Source organism: Danio rerio, chromosome 19 (assembly GCF_049306965.1).
Source record: "Danio rerio strain Tuebingen ecotype United States chromosome 19, GRCz12tu, whole genome shotgun sequence".
Taxonomy (NCBI): domain Eukaryota; kingdom Metazoa; phylum Chordata; class Actinopteri; order Cypriniformes; family Danionidae; genus Danio; species Danio rerio.
The window spans coordinates 2,136,672-2,150,000 of NC_133194.1; the positions used below are offsets into that span (position 1 = coordinate 2,136,672).

A 13,329-nucleotide genomic window follows, 5' to 3' on the forward strand; every position below is an offset into this window, starting at 1 on the left:
ACATTTTACAAACGTTAAATCTTTCCAAAATCTGTTTTTGTTACATGTTTAAATCCTTTTACATTGGATTTTAATGTGGATAAAAATAATAGAAGGTTGTTGATAATATTATTAATAATGATGATAATAATAATAATAATAATAATTATTATTATTATTATTATTATCATCATCATTGTTATTTATAATAATAATAATTATTATTATTATTTGTTATTGTCTATTTATTATTATTATTAGTATTATTGTTATTTATTATTATTATAATTATTATTTTAGTTATTATTAGTATTATTAGTATTGTAATTGTTATTTATTATTATTATTATTATTATAACTGATGATAATAATAATAATTATTATAATAATTATAATACTAAAATAACAATACAATAATAATAATAATAATAATAAAATAATAATAATAATAATAATGATAATTAATTTTATTATTATATTTATTATTATGTTATTGTTGTAATTGTATTAATAATATTTGTATTTTATTTATTTATTATTATTTGTATTATCATTTATTATTATTAGTGTCAGGGTGTATTTTTAATAGCTTATTTATTTATCTTCTATGTTAGGCAGTTAGTAATGAGTAAGTTTTATATATGCAGCATCCACTGATGTGACTGTCTTGATGATAGATTGTCTTTCTAAAGCTTGATCTCTGGGGGTTTTCAGTGTGTGTGCGTGTCTGTGTGTGTGCGTTTGCTCTCTGGTGTCCTGCTGAGAGCCCCAGAGGAGGTGTGTATGTAGCAGCAGGCCGGATGTGGAGGGTTTGTATAGGAACAGCTCTGCTCCTCCTCCTTCCCAGAATCCCCTTTGTCTGTATTTGTGTTATTTGAGCAGATTTGGAGCACACGTGAGCGTCTGCATGAATGCCCATCGCTGGCTGCTGTCCTGCTCACTGCTGGAGCATTTAACATCCACACACACACACACACACACGTCTTTCTCTAAGAGACGAGAGACTGCTGTAAAAATAACTATGAGTTACCTAGAACATATGTAAATATGTACTATACACCACACATGCTGTACTATATTAATAAGTTATATTATGTTAGATTATGTTATTCCATTCTATTTCATTATTATATTATATTATATTATATTAAATTATATTATATTATATTATATTATATTATATTATATTATATTATATTATATTGTATTGTATTGTATTGTATTGTATTGTATTATATTATATTATATTATATATTTACATTATATTATATCTTATTGTATTATTATATTATTTATTATAATTAATTATATATTTATATTATATTATATATTATTGTATTATATGATATATTATATTATACTATATTAAATTATGTATTATTATATTATATTATACTATATTATACTAAATTATATTATATGTTATTATACTATATCATATTATATTATATTTTATTATATTTTTATATTATATTGTATGTTATTGTATTATATGATATATTTTATTATATGTTATTATATTATATTATATGTTATAATATTATATGTTATTAAATCATGTGTTATTATATTATATGATTTGTTATTGTATTATATTATATTATATTATATGTTAATATATTATATGTTATTATATTATTTATCAAATCCAAAATAAAAGTTTGTATTTACATAATGCATAATATTATGTACTCAATAATAATTTGCATAATTTATAATTCAACAAGTATGAATAATGTGTACATAAAATATAACTATATACTGTATATAAACATGCACAGTACTAATTATATTAATAATTTTAGCTGTAATTGTTTTAAATTTGAATAATGATATTAATAATTATAATAAATCCTAATGTATTATTATTTATTTTTATCTCTAAGCTTATAATTGTAAAAATTAAAATAATGATATTAAAAGTGGCAGCAGTATTAATAGTAATAATAGAAATAAATGGGTATTATGTATTATCTTAATATTAATAATAATGTTACACTTATTAGTTAACAGTAATATTAATTACATATTTCATTCAAGTTGTTGTTATTATCATTGCTACAAATATTGTAGAATTAATTTGATAGTAAAATCAACTCCCTGTTTAACTAGGCCAATACTATAAATCTATTGCTTGTGAAAAGCGTGTGGATGGCCCCTCAGAAGACAGCTGTCTATGTAGGCAGTAAAGGGAATGACAGTTCACCAGAGCTTCAGCATAAAGAAAACACATGCAGAGAAACTGAAAAGGGCGTTTTGGAGACACAGAGGCAGTAAAACGGCACAATCAGAGGTCACGCAGGTCACAGATGATTCATAGTCCTGCTAAACAGCCACAGTTGAAGGAAACCACATTTGCATATTTATAATCCTGAAATGGCTCCGCCCCCTGTAGCCTCTCCGCTGGTCTTTCCTCTCTGCATCAGCTCAGAAGGGCAGATTTGTTTGTTTGTGATTTTGTTGTAGCTCCGCCCCCTTTAGTGTCCACTCTGGCCTTTGCATATTCATGAATGTACTGTAGCTCCACCCCCTATGATCTCCACTCTGTCCTTTGCATATTGATGATTGTTTTGACCTTTTCTATCTCCATTAGCTCAGTAAAGCAATGTTATGTGTGTAATTTGAATATTCATGATCATGCCATAGCTCCGCCCCCTGTAGTCTCCGCCCCTGACTCCATTAGATCAGTGTGGCAAATTTAAGTGTGATATTTGCATATCAATGAGTGTACAGTAGCTCCGCCTCCATAGTGTCCTCTTTTGCATTTGCATATTCATAAATGTGCAGTAGCTCCACCCCTATAGTCTCGTCTCTGGCTTTTTCTGTCTTCATCAGCTCAGTAGGACAAATTTTCCTGTGATATTTGCATATTTGCAATTGTGATATAGCTCCACCCCTTGCATCCAATTTGGTCTTTCCTAACTATTTGCATATTTTTTAATCACACAGTAGCTCCGCCCCCTATACTCTCCACTTTGGCCTTTCCTGCGTGTATCAGGTCAGCAGGGCAGATTTGAGTGTGTTATTTGCATATTCATGTGTTTGCCATAGCTCCACCCCCCTGTAGCCTCTGCTCTGGCCTTTGGTGGCTCCATCAGCTCAGTGTCCTCCGAGCAGCAGAGCGACATAGGCACCATCTGTCTCCTCCAGGATAAACTCCAGCTCTTTCAGTGAAGCAGTGTTTCAGTGTGTTTGGGTCTGTGTGTGTGCTGTGGATTATCCCGTGTTTTGGGACACGCCGCCGGCTCTCATGAGGGTGTTTGAAAGCGGTGGGTGTTTGCTGACCCTCACCGCGGGTTCAGACAGACGCTCGGCCGCATACATGGAGAAAACACGCTGCAGTCCTTTCCCCTTATGCTGGGCCGCAGGTACATGACTGACCATCTGTTTACTGTAATGTGTTTGATTGTGTGTGTGTGTGTGTGTGTGTGTGTGTGTGTGTGTGTGTGTGTGTGTGTGTGTGTGTGCGTGTGTGCGTGTGTGCGTGTGTGCGTGTGTGCGTGTGTGTGTGTGTGTGTGTGTGTGTGATAGTTTGCTGTGCCATTCTTGCAGTCTTGTTTTGATGCTTTGCTTTATTTGATTTTTTTAAGCTTTATTTTTTATTATTATTATTTAGTATGTTTTATTTTATTAACAGAAGCTTTTTTAATTTTAGTTATTTTATTTTATGTTTTATTTTAATAACTGAAACTTTATTTAATTTTTGGTAATTTTATTTATTTATTATGTTTTATTTAAATTTTAATTAAATGTATTTATTATTTATTTCTTGTAATAAAAGAAGGTTTCGTTTAATTTTTGGTTATTTATTTTTTAAATGATTTTGAAAAAAAAATTATTGAAATTTTTTTATTTTTATTTTTTATTTTTAATTTTCATAACAGAAGCTTTATTTCATTTAAGTTTTATAATTTTTTATTATAATAACAAGCTTTATTTAATTTTAGTTGTATTATTTATTTTTATTTTAATAATAGAAGCTTTAATTAATTTTAGTTATTTAATTTTATGTTTTATTTTAATAACAAGCTTTTTTGTTTTAATTATTTTATTTTTATTTTAATAACAAAAGCTTAATTTAATTTTAGTCATTTAATTTTATGTTTTATTTTATTGAAGAATTATTAACAGAAGCCTTTTTTATTTTATTTTTTATTTTAATAACAGAAAGTATTTAATTATTTGGTTTATTTTTTATTTTTCATGTTTTATTTTATTAGCAGAAGATTTTTATTTTATTTTGGGTTAATTATTATTATTATTATTTATTTAATTAAGTTTTGTTTAATTTTTTGTTATTTTATTGTATTTTTAATTCTTATTACATAAACTTTATTTTATTTTTGTTCATTTATTTATTTTTTATGTTTTATTTTAATAACAGAAGCTTTATTTTTCTGTTTATTTTATTTATTTTTATTAGGTTTTAATATCAGAAGCTTTATTTAATTTATGGTTATTTAATTTATTCATTTTATATGCTTTATTTTAATAACAGTTTTTATTTTAGGGCATACATGTGATTTTATTTATTTATTATATATATATATATATATATATATATATATATATATATATATATATATATATATATATATATATATATATATATATATTAAATATGAACCTTTTTTATTACTTTCAGAGAACATAAACACTAGCTTTTTAAAATTTAATTCTTCATTTTTAAAATTTTTATTTTTTATTTTATCAGTTTTTTATTTTATTAATTTTTTATTTTGTAGTCCTTATTCAATCTTTCTCTTTCCCTGTGTGTGTGTGTGTGTGTGTGTGTGTGTGTGTGTGTGTGTGTGTGTGTGTGTGTGTGTGTGTGTGTGTGTGTGTGTGTGTGTGTGTGTGTGTGTGTGTGCTGCACCTGCTCTTGACGCTCTGTCCATCAGTCAAACACTCATTCAGACTTAATCTGATTGACTCTCGTGTGACTGACAGGGTTAACCGTCTCAATGACTACGTGTGTGTGTCTATGTGTGTGTATGCGCATCTTAAGTGCTTTAATGTGTCTGTTCATTCAAAGAACCACAAAGAAAGAAAATGTCATCTGCAAATGAAATATATGCCAATTAATTATAATCAGTTTATTAAATGTACCTGCTTCAGCTCCTGGTTAAATGAATTGTAGGTCAAGATTTGATCAGTCAGTGTTGATTCTCCCTGCTGCGGCTCATTTCATCAAACAGATCAAATAATCCTGCAGCAAACATGTTTATTATGGTCGTTCTATTCATTCATTCTGAATTCAGTCAAGCTTTGGTTCGTAATTTCAAAGGCAACTTATAAAATCCAAGAAACTCATTATCATTACATCATGAACACATCATAAAAACATCTTTAAAATACATTAGTGGTTAAATTAGTGCCACTACTCACTGCGCCACCGCGTCACCCGTTATTAATATGCATTATTTTATTAAGTAATATGAAGCAATTATGTAAATACCTTTTAAATTGTACTTAATAACTATATTATTAATATAGTTATTAAGTTATTGATAATAATAATATAGTTATTAATAATATTACCTTTTTAATTGTACTTAATAACTTAAATTATACTAAATAATAAAACAAGCCAATAAAATAACAACATTTTATCAACAGTAAACCTTTATTGAATATGAACGAGCTGCAATTGGCCATTGAAATGAATGGGTTTCATAGCACAGTCCTTTCCGTGTGCAGTGTGAAAGCCTCTTCAGACCGTACTGTGATTTTTGCCTTCAGGGACAACAAAACCATTCATAGGGTTTTAAAATGTGAATGTTTGCATCTTGACAGTTTTAAAAAAATTCTGAATTAGATTTTAATTAGATTAGAAAATATTTATTATCTGTTTATTTTAATGCATAATGTATATTTTAAAAATAGCTAATAACAATAGAATTTATTAAAGAAAAATACCATTAACGCTGTACTCAACATGACTCAATATCTCATATTTTCATAATATGCAGTGTCTTTTTCATCACTGTTCATCAGCCATTTGACATTTTTCACCATTTTTATTGTGTATTATGCTTGTTTGCTATTAATATTAAATGTTGTAAAAAACGAATATGGAAAAAAATCAAATAATAAAAATATAAATGCTTTATTCATCGTTACTCTGTTATTCTGTGAATTAGGGAGTCCCTAAAATTAATATTCTGCGCCAAAACGGAAACAGAAAATTCTGTTACAATAATAATAGTAACAATATTAATAATAATAATAGTGCTTAATAATAATAAATATAAATATAATATATTGCATTATTATAAATAATAATGCTTCATAATTATGTAATATTTTATTAAATAATATGGAGCCATTATTTAAAACTATTTAAATTGAACTTAATAACTTAAATTATACTAAATAATAAACCAAGACAATAAAATAACCACAGTGAACTTTTATTGACCGTGAACAAGTCGAGGGGGGGCATTTTACCAGCGTGCCATGACAGCACAGTAGCGCTATTGTAAGCAGCAGGAACAGATATACTACATAGAAATGTCCCGTCGACATGTAATTTGAGCTGACTTTGCTTTTCCGGTGAGCATATGCGGTTCATCTATAGATGCGTGTACATGAACTAGGGCTGCCCGATTTTGGAAAAAAAACTGATGTTGCAAAATTTTTTTTGCCTGCGATCTGAAAATGGCTTTTGACTCTGTTTGAAACAAATTTGTTATTTTAGATTGATTTGGATTATTTTGTAGGGGAAAATAAACCTTGTTGTATGGTTTAATGTGGAATCGAACAGTGCAGAAATTCAATAGTAATTTGTAAAATAACAATGTATAGTCTTCATTGTAGCAATAACTAAATACAGTTCGTCTTTGTTAAAGCTTCAGGTGTAATTCGCTTGAAATCTTACACCATCACAAGACGTAAAACACATCCAAATGGAAATTTTTCACTCTGTTAGGGTTCAACCTTGTGATTATACTACAAATCACATGTTCTGTACTGTGGTTCCTTGTTAATTCCAACTTGACATTGCAAATCATGCGATGTGACAGACATTGCGATATCGATTCTGAAACTATATTTTGTGCAGCTCTAACATGAACAGAATATCCAAAAAGCAGAATATAGAGCTTTCTTTGGTCAGCACAGCAAGAAAACACTCATGTGTGGCACCAGCCATTGAAATGAATGGGTTTCATAGCACAGTGCTTTCCGCGTCCAGTGTGAAAGCTGCTTCAGATCATACAGTGATTGTGGCTTGAGGGAGAATAAAACCAGTGCTTTCAACACTGCAAGTCAGCGCAGCACATCAAAGACATTTATTCGGCTCCTATTTTTCATATTTCGTCACTAATAGTGTTATTTACACAGAGAAACAGCATGTAGAATGACCGAACATCATTAGCTTTTGATTGCATTTGAATTGAATTGAACAGGGCAGAATAAACAGAGGAAATATTGCTGCGCTTTTTCTCTGAACGACTCCAACACACACTCACAGATACATAGAGAGAGATGTCCTTGTCAAATCCAGTGACAGGTTATGCTTTAGTGCTGTCATCGCAGGAGTTTGGGGATGCTGTAAACATTTCCCAGAAGACTGATGGAAACCTGTGACATGTAAAGCAGATCCGTTGGCTGTTTGGAGGTTGTTGTTTTGTGTGTGTGTGTGTGTGTGTGTGTGTGTGTGTGTGTGTGTGCACAAGCCAGACATGCTTTAGTGAGATTAAACTGGAAAATATGGGCTGGAATATAAAGATAATCTGCGACCCCTGAAGAGCAGGTTAAGCATAATAGCTGTTATTGCCATCAGATCAGATCTGATGCACTATGGAGATAGCCTTTAATATGGTGTGTTTCTCTGTGTGTTTTCAGAGTAAGTTGTATGTCGAAAGACTGCTTTAAAGGCTTGTTTTTGAAGGCTTGTTCATTTATTTTCCTTCAGCTTAGTCTTTATTTCTGAGGTCGCCACAGCGGAATGAACCGCCAACTATTCCATCATAAGTTTTGCACGGCGGATGCCCTTCCAGTACTGGGGAACACCCATACACACTCATTCACACACTCACTCATACACTACGGCTAATTTAGTTCATCAATTCCCCCATGGCGCATGTGTTTGGACTGCGGGGGAAACTGGAGCACCTCTAGCAAACCCATGCCAACACGGGGAGAACATGCAAACTCCACACAGAAACGCCAACTGACCCAGCCGAGGCTCGAACTAGCAACCTTCTTACTCTGAGACCACAGTGCTACCCACTGAGCCAAGTTAATAAGGTGAAATCCCAATCAAGGGCTTGTTAGCTAGACATGTCGAACTGGTCTAGCCCTGATCATATCATTTAAATACATTTGCATGTAAACATTCAGTGTACTGAGAGCAGAGTGTTTCAAATCCCTCCGAATGTACTAGTTAGGGTGCTGCTTAAGGGGGGAAAGGGCTCACAGCATGGCTCTGTGCTGGGGAGGAAGGCAGGCTTTGTTCTCTATGAGCCATTCAGATTTGGTGTTTGTTGTGTCTTGGTGTAGGGGCGTGTCCTATCTTAAGCCACGCCCCTGCACACCTGGATGCAGCTGAGGCTGTGGAAAATGATGAGGCATCAGTGGTGAACATGAGTCACACGTGGCCCAGACTGGAGGGTGTGTGTGTGTGTGTGTGTGTGTGTGTGTGTGTGTGTGTGTGTGTGTGTGTGTGTGTGTGTGTGTGTGTGTGTGTGTGTGTGTGTGTGTGTGACCCTTTACGTTATTTCAGTTTTAAAAAGCGAGGTATAATGTAAATAATCACCGTGTTTTGGCACATTTTTGCATGTATTTGAGCATGAAAGCGCTCACCTTAAAGATGACTTCTTTACCTCTGACTTCTGACCTCTGAGGCTGAGCACACACACAACATCATGCACTCTCGTTCACGCTTTTAAAAACATGAATGAATGCAGTACACATCAGTAAAAAAAGTATGTATGTAATGTGCATTTATTTATATAGTGCATTTATCGTGAATAGCCATACACCTAAAGCGCTTCACAATCACGAGGGGGGTCTCTCCGCACCACCACCAGTGTGCAGCATCCACTTGGATGATGCGACCTTCAGCCACAGGACAACAGCGGCAGTGCTTCACCACACACCAGCTATTGGTGGAGTGGAGAGGCAGTGATGGAGCCTATTCAGTGGATGGGGATGATTGGGAGGGCATGATGGGTAAGGGTTGATGGAGGGAATTTGGCCAGAGGTTACACCCCAACTCTTTACCAGAAGTGTCATGGGATTTTTAATGACCACCGAGAGACAAGACCTCAATTTAACTTCTCATCTAAAAAACTGACAGTATAGAGTCCCCATCACTATACTGGGGCATTAGGACTCACTCAGACCGCAGGTTGAGCACCCCCTGCTGGCCTCTCTAACACCACTTCCAACAGCCATGTGGTCTCCCATCCAGGTACTGACCAGGCTCAGCCCTGCTTAGCTTCAGTGAGTAACCGGTCTTGCAGGGTGATATGGTCCATCCCATGCTGCAAACATCCCAGTTACAGTACATGCTTTTCCTCATCTTCATGTGAAACTGAAATGAACTGCTGGAAAGGGAGCGGGATTATTGCTGATTAATGCATTAGATTATTAATGATTGCGCAGCCCTAATATAACCTTTAACCTGAGGTTACTCTTACTGTAAAACATGTACAGTAGTTAAAGTCTCCCTTCCTTCTCTCTGTGAATGTGTTGACTGTGTGTTTGGATGATGGAGGCAGACAGACTGCAGGGTGTTTGGATGATGTCACTGTCTGATGGTGTGTGTGTGTGTGTGTGTGTGTCATTCATGAATCTGAATGGCTGATTCACTGATCTTTGATGATCATATTTCAGCCACAAGAGCAGACATGTGAAATGAGCTGTGCTGAAGGGAAAGGGGGAATCTCCGATGATTTCAGTGCATGTGGACATTCATTACTGTAATGCGTCCAGGTGTTCTGTGATTCTCTGTAGTGCATACCTGTCAACATTGGGATGTGAAAATAAGAGATATGCCCACCATAATAAGGGATATGCCTCCCCCCCAACCCGCCTTAAAAAGTCCCATAATTACTAAATATGTTCATTATGAGCTTTTTTATTGTAAATAAACAGTTAAATGGTCAGTAAAATGTTTTAAAATTATTATTATCAAAAGAAAAATAAATATATACATTAGCAGCGAATACACTAGCAAACAGTTCAGCTTATTAAAATTAATATCCATTATAATGAAATAGAATCAAGCTATCAATCTCATTAGCCGTTTCTCCACTGACTTACACATTCTGATTAAAGAACAGCGAATGACTCTCTCATTTATTACGCTTTTTTCTCTCCGCTTCAAATCGCGTGTACAGAATCCGTTTGGGAAACAGCGTCTGTTTATCAGTATGGAGCGCGTCAGCTGACAGTCATGCACCAATATATGACTGTTTTGAGGATTGTATAGGACGGGCGACGGCACCAGTAATCAAAAGGACTGTGAGTGTCGCTGTTTTTAATATTTATTTATGAGTGTTTTCATTCCTAAACAAAGCAAAAGCACAGAAGACTCGCGTTTAAGAGCAAGGGGCGACCCCTGGTGGTTCGGTAGTATGGGCTGCGTATAGCGAGGCTTGGCTGTTCAGAGAAAAACTGAAAATTCGGGAGAAATACGGGAAAATACCTTTACGGGATTATAGCAGGATAGTATTGTAAAATACAAGAGAATCCCGGGGAAAAACAGGAGGGTTGACAGGTATGGTAGTGTCTCGATGATGATCGTCATTAGTTGTTTAATACCGCAACACTAAAATAAGAGTCATCCTTTTCATGTGTTTTTAGACTGTGTTCTTATTAATATCCTGTGTATCACTTTAATAAACACATTTTTTAAAAGGCCTTATGTCTGCGCCAGTGGTGTAGTGGTTAGTGCGTTGTGCCGCCTCGTGGTCCTATGTCGATCCTTCCCCTCTTTCTGCTCCCCATGCTTTCTTGTCAATACTCTCTAGTTTCCTATACAATAAAGGTGAAAACAACAAACAATTATTATAAAAAAACCTTATAAATAAATAGTGACTTTATTTATTCACCAGAGACATTTATATTTTCACTATATTTATATTTTTCACTTTTTTGAAATACATAAGTTATTAATATGTCTCATTTTATTTGATTAATTAATATTTGATTATATTTGGTTGTCTATTTTGACATGTAAATGTTTAATTGATGTAGTTTAGAAGACAATTGCACGTACAGTCAGTGAATTAACTAAACCAAAAATATAATACTTTTAAATTTAGTTTAATACACATTTAATACAATAACAAATAATATATATATATATATATATATATATATATATATATATATATATATATATATATATATATATATATATATATATATATATATATATATATATATATATATATATATATATACGTGTGTGTGTGTGTGTGTGTGTGTGTGTGTGTGTGTGTAAAAAAATATATATACATATATAATATATATATATATTTGTAAAAAAAAAATATATATATATATATATTTTTTTTTTTTTACAAATATATATATATATATATATATATATTATATGTATATATATATATATATATATATATATTTTATATATATTATATATATATATATATATAATAATATATATATAATAATATATAATAATATATATATATATATATATATATATATATATATATATATATATATATATATATATATATATATATATATATATATTTATATATTTAGCATGGTGTTTGTTTGTCTAGAACAGCATAGAGACGGAGCTAAACTAAAATGAATGAAATAACACATTTTACCAAATATTTAACCTGAGCTGAAGGGACTTTTATTTTGAAGTGGTGTCCTGCAGTGACTGCCGGCGTGTCACTGATTGTATCTTGATTTATTCTGCAGTAGTTTTCAGCTGCTGTCATTTCTCAGATTAGTGCGTGTGTGTGTGTGTGTGTGTGTGTGTGTGTGTGTGTGTGTGTGTGTGTGTGTGTGTGTGTGTGTGTGTGTGTGTTTATCTTAGTCCAGGGTGTGTGTGTATGATGTTTGTGATGTGATAAGCAGTGGTCTGGGACTGCTGGAATGCTGTGGATGGGAATGCTCTGGAATGTCGCTGCTGAGATATCAGTCCTTCCCAGCATTCCTTACTCCAGTGTGTTTCATCAATTGCAGTTTGTGTACTTACAATTAATTATTTCCTACAAGTATGTACTGAGTGTGTAACAGAGGAGTGTGCAAGCTGTGGGACTGTTCTGTTGCTTAGTTACAAGTCCTGTCAATCATCTTGGCACTTCCTCTATAGTTATTCTATAAGTGATTTCTCTCTGTATTCGAGCACAGTAATCTGCCACTCCATTGTATAGAGAAATGTTTGCTTAATGATGCCTTCAACACCCACAGTAATGATTGTGGAGATTTTAAAAAGAGGCGTGGCCTGTTGGGTTGTGGGCGTGTTTAGTTTTGGCAGGATTCATTCTTAAAGGGGTAGTTCACTCAAAAATTAATGTTCAGTATCATGAAGCACAAATGGTGCTCTGGTGATTGCAGCATTAACCTTGCTGTAATCATCACTTTGTAATGGAAACTGATGTGCTTTTCATCTGACTGATCATCTGCTCCTGCATTATGCCTCTGCGTTTCACTGCATTTATCATGTAGTTCTTGCTTTCCATATTTCTCCATCTGTGACTCCTTGTCTGCTTCACACACACAGAGAGTAACATATCCTCAGACTGAGGCACTGCTGTGACAAATGCCTCATAGAACATTTTACTTGGGTATAAAATGTAGTACTGCATGTTTTAGTGGAAAATATTTATTTAAAACTGGCATTTTGTTCAGGTTTTCAGTGCTTGTTTTTAGTTTTATATACTTTGATTAGTGTCTATATTGTTTTTATACTGTGTTGACTGATTTTTATGTTAGTTTTAGTTGTGTTAATACTTCAAGTTAAACTAAAAATGAGAAATATTACAATACTTTGGCATCTAACTAAAATTAAATCAAAGTTTTTAAAATTTGTTTATGTTTTATTTTATTAAAATAATATTTATATTGTATATTTATTTTATTTATATTATTTTAATTATATTTATTTATTTATTTTATTAATAGTATTCATTATATTTGTTTATATTAATATAATTATATTTATTTATTTGTTTTTATTATTATTATTATCATATTTATAGTATTTATTTATTTTTATTATTATAGTTATAGCTATATTATTTATTTTATTTATATTATTATAATTATATTTATATTATTTATTTGTATTATTATAGATATATTTATAATATTATTTATATTATAATTTTTATTATATTTATATTATTTATT

General features: G+C 32.0%; 1 protein-coding gene across 1 annotated transcript in view; it reads left to right on the forward strand.

Moving 5' to 3' along the window:
• ptk2aa (protein tyrosine kinase 2aa) overlaps positions 1-13,329 on the forward strand; it is a gene marked incomplete at its 3' end in the record, with an annotated part of 106,583 nt that overhangs the window by 33,312 nt on the left and 59,942 nt on the right.